Here is a 10,094-nt window from a genome sequence, read left to right on the forward strand (position 1 = left end):
CTCCTTTTACTAAACTGTAAATGTAGCGCTACATTGCTGAGTGTGCTAGACGCTAACGCCTCCATTGAGCTGGCGTTAGTTTTTACGCATAGCGTGGGGGTTAGCACGTGCCAATCTGAAGTGTATGCTAAAACCGCTAGTGCAGCTTAGTAAAAGGAGCCCTAAGGAGCGTGCGGGGCACGGGGGGGGGGGGGTGAGGGGGGAAGAGGGTGGAGAGGGGCACCACCGCCCCAGGCGCCGCTCACTCTCGCTACACCACTGATTGATCCGTGGCTGGTGTTGTTACTGGAATCTGGCCCAAAGTGCACACTATTACTGACATTGATTTAAAATAAAAAGGATAAAAAAAATGAAATGAAAACCCTCCGGCTGTCCATCCCTATTTCTCTCTTATCTGATATAAACTGTTTTGAGTATCCTTGCAGGGCAGTCAGGTGGAATATAGAGCCCTATATATTGAATTGCACATTATGTGAAGAATAAAAATGCATCTAATATAATAAAACCCTAAGCGCGCATGCGCACTCCCACCTGCGTGCTCCCGTTTTCCATGCGCTGTAGGGCACCGCAGGTAGGAGTGTGCATGTGCAAGAATCCTCCGAGGCGGATGTCGGCCGCGGCGGCTGCAAGTTGCGGCGGCTGTCGGCTGAAGCCTGGCTGGAGGAGGACGAGGAGGAGCTGCGAGAGCTCCGCAGAGGCAGGAGGTGAGGAGAGAGAGACAGAGACAGATGGATGAGAAGGACAGAGGGGCTACTAGGGGGACCAGGAGAGATGGTAGGAGATAGGAAGAGATAGACTTCAGGGAGTATGGAGGGGAAGGACAGAGGGGGACAGGAAAAGGAAAGATGGCAAAAGAGGTGAAACAGGGTCAGAGAGAGATGGTAGAGGGTATGAAAGGGGGAAAGAGAGGGATGGAAATGGTAGGACCACTGCTGCTTTGGGGCACTGAGGGAAGAAAGGTTGGTACGTCAGGACTACTGCTGCCGCCTCGGGTAAGTAAAGACCCTATCAGGAGGGCCAAAAGGGTACAAAGGAAATGGTGAAAGGTGAGGTGGTAGGACTGGGATCAGTGGGAGGCAGGGTCCAAGCATGATAGAGGCGGGGCATGGGTGGGGTCAGAGTCAGGGTCAGGGTCAGGGTATAGGTGGGGCTATTCTAGCACCCGTTACTGTAACTAATGTAACGGACTAAAACACTAGTTTGTACATAAAAAGGTATATATGATGTGCAATACACTAGTCACTCCACACTAATAATAATGGCACTATAGTATAAAGCAGTGTTCTTCAACCTTTTTACATCTACTACTAAGACTGAAATTAAAAAAAAAACCCATCCCCGCGAGCTCGGTCCCTGCCCCGTCCCCACAAACCATCTGATCCCATCCGCACAAACCTCAAATAGTTATGATTTTATATTGAACGTATTTTATTAAAGTATAAAAAGAAACAATATTCTGTATAATTGTCATCTTATAAATACAAATAATACAGAGCAAGGATCAACAAAACCCCTGTCTCCCCTCCCCTTCACATACGTATATCCTCTCTACTATCACGAAAACTGAATAAGCCAAATTATTACAGAATGCTACACAGAAATATCATGCTAACAGAATACCGCAGTCACACACGACAGGAAAAGTGTTAGAGGAGTGCAACTAGGGCAACTGCCCCCTGGTCAGAGAGAGCTCTACGCAGTGGCGTACCAAGGGGGGGCAGGGGGGGCGGTCCGCCTCGGGTGCAAGCCCTGAGGGGGTGCTCCTGGCCTTGAAGCTGTTGGCATCCGGTCCCCCCCCCCCCCCCGATGTCCAAATTCTCCCCCCGCCCCCCCCCCCCCCCGCACCATTTGCGGTAGAGAAGCAGCCTACAGTGGGATCGCGATGTCAGCGATCCCTGTGCTGCTTCGGCGCTCCTTCCTCCGCCGTGGTCCCGCCCTTCCTCTGATATCAGGACTATATGGTGGGTGTATGAGGAGATTCACATTTCCTGCACAGCTAAGTCCTTGTGAAGTTTCTTTGTTCTTTCTGTATTTGACATCTAGCAAGGTCTCTGTTTGGAAGGAAAGATCTAAGCTTAAAAATGAAGTGGCCAGAAGTTATGGTAAAAGCAGATAGCATTGCTGGTTTTAATAAAGGTTTGGACAAATTCCTGGAGGAAAAGTCCATAGTCTGTTATTAAGACATGGGGGAAGTGTGTGCTTGCCCTGGATTGGTAGCATGGAATGTTGCTACTCTTTGGGTTTTGACCAGGTACTAGTGACCTGGATTGGTTACCATGAGAATGGGCTACTGGGCATGATGGAGCATTGGTCTGTCCCAGTTAGGCTATTCTTATATTATGTTCTCATCTGTAGGGGCCTTTGTTTTCACTTCTTATTTTAATGTATTTTTTTTCTGGGAACTTATCAGTGTTTTTTATAATGGGAACAAAAATGGAAGAGAATTAATGTGTGTGGGATGAGGGGGTAACTAATTTCTTCAGCTAAATAATTCAATCCACCTCAACCAGACATAGGAGAACTCAGGCACCATTCACACACCCTCTAACCAAAATGTCAAAAGAAAAATAACTGTTCAACAACCTCCTAACACTGGACCCCCAACTCTACAACCTATTGACCTCAACCACAGACTACAAAACCTTCAAAAAAGAAATAAAAACCCTACTATTCAAAAAACACATAAAACCGAACTAACACAATCAGAACTGTTCCAAGCATCACCTGCAGCTTCTCCATATGTACTTCTGATGTAATGACAACTTAGACATAATTTATGTTATGTTTGGAATAATGGTTACATATATGAGGTTCAATAAAAGAAAATTTTCACTGCCTGTTTCTATTCTGACCATTTATTCCGTTTCATGGTTATTACAAAAAATATTTTTTTACATGTGGGGGGTGTCAAAAAATGATGGGCCCCGGGTGCCACATACCCTAGGTACGCCACTGACTCTACGCCAGCTAGAAGCTAAAGAAGCCCTGCCTGGGCTTTGTAGTCCGCAGTTATGTCACAAGGAGCAGCATGGGTTTGAACTTACAACAGCAGGGTGCTGAGGCTGAAGCTTTAACCACTGCACCATTCTAGAAATCAAAATGTAGCGAAAGTGAGCCAAGTAAAGGACAATAAAGCCATTGTGACATCACTGATGAGATTGGCTATTAGGCATTTGTGGAATGAAGCATTATGATGTCACAATACCAGCTCTAGTTATTAGAAGTGGAAGCTTTTTACACTATTTATTTACATCAGGGGTGTCCAACCTTTTGACTTCCCTGGGCCTCATTGACCGAAAAAAATGTTTCTGGGGCCACACAAATGTGCAAACGCTGCAGCAAGACAGAGGAGGGAGCCAGCAAGACGGTAAACACCCAGGGGCAGCAGAGGAAAACACTGCATCGCCCTCAACCAGGGCCGCACAAAAAACTTCATGGGGCCGCAGGTTGGACACCCCTGGTTTACATGAATTTATTCAGGTACTCAAGCATCTTTCCCTGTCTGTCCTGGTGGGCTCACAGTCTATCTAATGTACCTGGGGCAATGGGGGATTAGGTGATGTTCCAGGGTTAATAGGAGCATAGAAACATAGAAGATGATGGCAGAAAAGGGCCACGGCCCAACAAGTCTGCCCACTCTAATGACCCCCCCTAATTTCTTCCTTGAAGCGATCCCACATGCTTATCCCATTGTCACTTAAAATTCAGCACAATGCTGGCCTCAATTACCTGAAGTGGAAGACTATTCCAATGATCAACACCCTTTTGGTGAAGAAATACTTCCTGGTGTCACTATGATATCTCCCACCCCTGAGTTTCAACGGATGTCCTCTTGTCGCCGTAGGTCCTGTAAGAAAAAAGATATCCTCTTCTACCTCAATACGGCCCATGACATATTTGAACGTCTCGATCATGTCTCCCCTCTCTCTACGTTCCTCGAGTGAGTATAGCTGCAACTTACCCAGCCGTTCCTCATATGGGAGATTCTTGAGGCCTGAGACCATCCTGGTAGCCATTCACTGAACTGATTCAATTCTCCGCACATCTTTTTGATAATGAGGTCTCCAGAACTGTACACAATATTCTAGATGAGGTCTCACCATGGATCTGTACAACAGCATTATAACTTCGGGCTTCCGGCTGACGAAACTTCTTCGGATACAACCCATCATTATAGATACAATCCATCATCACCCATACAGTGGCATAGTAAGGGAGGTGAGGGGGCGGTCTGCCCCAGGTGCCATGTTGGAAGGGGCACCGGCACCTCTCCTCCTCTCTGCCCCCTCTGCCTCTTCCCACTCTTCGCCTCACCATGAGCATGCCCCCTTTCCTCCCCCCGTACCTCTAGTTCACTACCATGAGCAACACTTTCAATGTGTTCCTCGAGACCGCATCAGCTCTCCCACTGACGTCACTTCTAGGTGCTGCGCATAGGAAGTGACATCAGAGGGAGAGCTGCCGGGCTCGCGAGTGGCACGGTGAAGTTGTTACCCATGGCAGTGAACAACTAGAGGTACGGTGGGAGGGAAGGGGAGGCTCGCAGCAGGGGGGATCGGGGAAAGAGTGGGGGAGGGGGACAGAGATGAAGGCAGAGGAGGGGTGACTCTGCCCCAGTTGCCACTCACCCTTGCTACGCCACTGCACCCACAACCTCAGGGTGTCGAGGCTGCAGTTCTAACTGCTTTGCTGCATTCTCAGACAGGTGCGCTAAGCTTTTTAGCAAACGCTAAACGTGTGCATGTTATCCTATGGACGCATTAGCGGTTAGCGCACGTGTTGATTTAGCGTCCACTAAGTCTGCGATAAAACACTTAGTGCGCCTTTGTAAAAGAGGGCCATAGTATAGTAAAAGATAACATGGCAAACATTGACAAAGATGGCACAAACCATGGTAAAACATGATATGATGAGACATAGCATGGTGAGTACAGTACTCCCCCAATATTCATGGGGGTTCTGTTCCAGGAACCCCTGCGAATCTTGAAAAACTGCAAATATGGTTTTTAATGGGGAAGACTGAAGAGGGCAGCAGGAGAGCAGCCGGAGCGCCACGAGTGCAGGAAATCACTCGCGGTATGCTCTGACCGCCTCTTCCTGCACTAAGTCGGGCCTTATCCAATTAGGAGCTGCATGTCAAAGATTTGGCGGGATAGCTAACTTTAATAAACATAAACATTTGACACGACTTGGCAAAAATGGTAAGGCAAGCGTGCATGACGAAGCATAGCATGGAAGACATGAAGCAGCAAACATTGCATGAGAGATCATAGCATAGCAACGAAAACACATTTTTTAAAAAAGTACAAGGAAAATCTCCCAATAATAAGTAACACTAAGCAATAACACGGGAGATCAAAATTACCATACAGCTGAAACGCTGGAGGAAAAAAGGCCTCAGAAGTCCATCATCTGGACCAGTAACACATTACACTGCTAATATACATCGGGACTAGAAATCATTCACTGGCCAAAAAAACCTTAATTAAAATCTATATTCTTACTCTAAATATATTAAAACATCAGCACTTATCTTTGAAGATCCCAACGGGGACCCTGTTTTGCAGACCGCTTCCTCAGAGAATCTCTATGTGCTGTGCGTATCTGTGAAGATAAACCAACGTGTTACAGTCTGTCGTTATAATCCAGTAGAACAGAAAAAAAAAAAAAAGAAGGTTGCTGGCCTTGATAATAACACAAGAAAATAGAGGCAAGAGAGATGTCTATACTGACCAAACAGTTACATTTATTTGAAAGCAGCAACAAATATGAAAGCAGTATTGGTGAAAAACCAAAGTCCTAGGTCTTTAAAAAGACCATTTGAAGTCCCAAGAAGTGGAATCCTAGGAAAGTCCCAACAAGGATCCAGGTTTCGGCAAACAAGGTTGCCTTCCTCGGGAGACGACTATAGTTTAAATAAAACACAACAGAAATCAATAAAACAATAATATACATTGATAATATATATTGATGATATATATTATCCAGATACCTTAACCCTCCCCCTCTTCCCTCTCCTCCCTGGCAAATTCCCCTCCCAAAGCCTCCACTTTGGTAATCTCTTCCTCCTCAAAATATCAACCAAGAATACAGATCCCTAAAATGTAATGCTCCCTCGAAATGTCCAGCATTCTTAATTGTAATCTTATTTGTAACCTTATTTGTAATATTACCTAGAAATGTCCAGTCATCTTATCTAATTTGCAAGTTCTCCTGGAAACATCCAGCTATCTCACTTCTTCTGTAACCAAAAAAAACAATTGTAACGTTACTGGAAATGTCCAGTTAGCTCTTTTGTAATCCTCCTTGAACTGCAAGGTATAGGCGGAATAGAAGTCACTAATGTAATGTAATGTAATAAAAAAACAAATTGATAATATATATTGGTAATAAAAACATAAATATAAAACATTGTTGTAAGCATCCACAAAACACAATGAAAATCACACATTCACATTAGAATGATAAAATGCATAAAAACAATCTTGGAACCATTAACAAAACACAACGAGTAATGAAGTAATCATTAAAAAAGCACAAGGTTGTCAGGTAATGATGAAACACAGAAAAGCATCTATTGGTTTTCTAGATTTAATCCAGTAAAAATACAAAAAAGCTTCAGCAAGGAAATTCACTTGTGACTGTTGCTTCTAGCCACCGCCTTTTTCCCCGCCAGTGTATGGTAATTTTTTAATCTCCCATGTTATTGCTAAGACATAGCTTTTACTAAGCTGCACTAGCGTTTTTAGCGTGCGCTGCAGATTAGCGCCAAGAACTATTCTGCATGCGCAAAACGCATGCTAAAACTGCTATTGCAGCTTAGTAAAAGGAGCCATAGTTTGGCAACATAGTATGGCAAATATGGCGTATAGTATAGTAGACAAGGAGGGTGGACAAGGATGGCGAACAGTATGGCAGAGTGTGGTAGAACATTCTTTTTTTTTTTTAGTTCAAAATTTTTTATTGATTTAGTATATAAAAGTACAATAAATGAATGTTAACATGGCAAGAGATGAACATTCTATGACAAAATAGGGCATGGTCAGACGTAGGACGAGGCACATCAGCATTGACTTGAGACAGTGGAGGATTGGGGTCCTTTTGGCAGAAGGTCCGGGGAATTTGGATTGGCGCACTCTCCTAGAGGGTCAAGGGAAGAGGTGAGATTTTATTGTCTTCTGATATCCATTTAGCATGCACTTATCATCACACGAGCTGGATAACACAGGAATGGCCACGCTCCGCCCATGACACACCCGCTCAGGAAAATATTTTTTTAAAATTAATGACACAGGATTTACCATGGCTAAACAGGCAAAAAACCTGCTTTAACTCATTTTGTGGTACCCTGTTCTTGCTTGCTAAGCATGCACTAAGGCCCATGTTCTATAAATGGCACTTAAAACTTAGACACGATTCTATAAAAATTAGACACACTTTATAGAATCATGCTAATAGCACCTAAAGTGGTCTTAAGTGTCATTAGGCATCCTAACCTTAGGTGCACCATATTTATTCCAGGATTATCTTGGCCTAAATTCCGGTGCCTAAGTCCTAAACAGGTGCCTATACCCATGAGCCACCCCTAACCATGCCTTCTTTCTGGTAGGTGCCTTGGACAAAACGTAACTGAAAGTGGTGGGCACCTACCATCCAATAAAGTGCAATTAACATCAATTACAAGTTGTTGTTCTGTGCCATCGACTCGTGTTTGAGTCCTAGCGACTTGATAAATTCTGGATCTAAAAATAAATCGGTTTTGTGCTAGTCCGGTAAGGTCCTCCAGCATCATCCCCATGGTTGTTTTCAATGTGTCCAGCCATCTGATTGCAGGTCGCCTTCTTCGCCTGGTTCCTTCGATCTTCCCAAACATGATGTCCTTGTCCAGTGATCTCTCTCTTCTGATGGTGTGACCAAAGTATGACAGTCGCAACTTCATCATTTGGACTTCGAATGACATAGCCGGTTTGATCTCTTCCAAAATCGATTTGTTAGTTCTTCTGGAGGTCCACAGCACGCCTAAAATCCTTCTCCAGCACCAAAGCTCAAAGGAGTCAATCTTCTTTCTGTCTTGTGTCCGTAGTGTCAAGCTTTCGCAATCGTAACTGACCACTGAGAAAATGAGTGTGTGGACAAGTTGTTAATTGCCAATTATCTGTGCCAATTAAGCTTTAAAAAAAATAATTTACCCCTCTTTTATGAAGCTACATTAGGTCTTTTTTTTTATCGCTGGCCGCGTTGGCATTAGCTCTAACGCTCACAGAATTTTGATGAGTGTCAAGAGTTAATACCACTGTGATAAAAAAAGCCTAACGCGGCTTGGTAAAAGGAACCCTTAATTAGATGCCTAGATTGGCTAGGCGTGCCAATCTGGGCCTAAAGGCTTATCACCATTTAGTAGAAGGGCCTCTTGGCTTCTTATATTTTTACCTCATAGTTATAGGAAATTGTCTGCTGAAAATCCTGATGGTAAGGTTCAGACAAAAATTCTCCTACAAACAAGCTAAAATTAGCCAGTTATGTTGTCTGCTCAGTATCTGTTTGAAAATTTACCTCAGCATGAATAATTCATTTACGCTATCCCTGAAGTAAAATAAATAATTTCTTTGCTTTCTAAAACTATATTTAAATGGCTTCATATCATAGAAATGTACAGCACCATAAGCCCTTTTCCCTATTGCTGAGAATATTTACTGCTTCATCTTTCTAAATGAAACACAGTAATTCCTCCATGTCCCTTGTGAATCAAATGAAACCCTGTGAAACAATCCATAAATCTTTCTTGGGTAATGGGATGGCCACCTCGATTCATGCCTCAAGGGATAACAGAAGCAGCCTAACAGACCACCAGTGAGAAAAAGATAAATCTCTATTGCATGGTGCAAAGTAAAGAAAATCTTTTTTTTTTTTGTCAAGTTGTTTTTTACTTTGTTCAGCCTAAGCAAAGAGAAGACGACAAAGGGCAATATTGCTACTTCAGCTTGTCTGCGGTGTTCTTTGCTCACAGGTTTAAAGACAATAGACTGTTTTCAGTCCAATTCTTTATATGTGAGTTTGCAAACCATTGGACCCCTGAGGAAGGCGTGTTCGCCGAAACACGGACCGTGTAGGGTCCGGTTGGATTTTTATCACAGTATTTTTTATCATTGCTTTTTTAATTGAATTTTCATGGTTTTATATGTCAGTGTTTAATAAATTATCTCCAGAACATCTGTATCCACAGTTTTTGTTTTTGTTTTCATTGGTGGATTGTTTTCATTGTGGATCATTGGGTCTCCCCATTTTTCTTTGTTCTGATATAATGGCAACATGAACAATAGGGAGTACTTTAGAATCCCTTTGAGGAATTTCACGACTCCTCCTTCAAACAGAATTGTCCTCCTTCTGCTTCACAAAAATATTGTATGGCTCCTCCTTCAGACAGAATTGCATGACTCATCCTTCAGATCGGAATGACATGGCTCCTTTTCCCTCTCTTTCAAAATAAATTGATGACTCATTCTCTTTCTCCTTAAGAAAGAATCCTATGACCGCTTCTTGTTCTCCATCAGAAGGAATTGCGTGACTCTAGTCTCCTTCTTCTTTAGAAGAATCTCAGTCCGTCCAGATTATTTAAGGTCATTAACCCCTCCTTTTATGAAGCTGCGTTAGGCTTTTTTATAGAATTCCTATGAGTGTTGGAGCTAATACTGCCGTGTCCAGTGATAAAAAAGCCTAATGCGACTTCATAAAAGGGGACCTAAGTGGGGAAGTTAACAAGTTTTGCCGGGGTCTGAAATGATCTATCAGCCCCTGCGGAAGCTACATGTTGTGCAGGGGCTGATAGATCTTGAATCATTTTTGATTCTTGTACATACTCTGTTTATAGCTCAATTGGATTATGCTAATGCTTACTACTAGCATTCAAAATTTATACAACAGAAACTCACCTATACCTAAGGAGATTCTTAACACCATATTATGCATCCAGAATTCTCAAATCCGTCAACAAAAATCACCTGATTATCCCTTCTTTTCACTCAAAAATATCTGACACTAAACGCTGCTCCATTTTCTCTATACAGGGATCTGAATTTTGGAATCTTCTACCAACT

This window comes from Geotrypetes seraphini, chromosome 7 (genome assembly GCF_902459505.1).
Source record: "Geotrypetes seraphini chromosome 7, aGeoSer1.1, whole genome shotgun sequence".
NCBI lineage: Eukaryota > Metazoa > Chordata > Amphibia > Gymnophiona > Dermophiidae > Geotrypetes > Geotrypetes seraphini.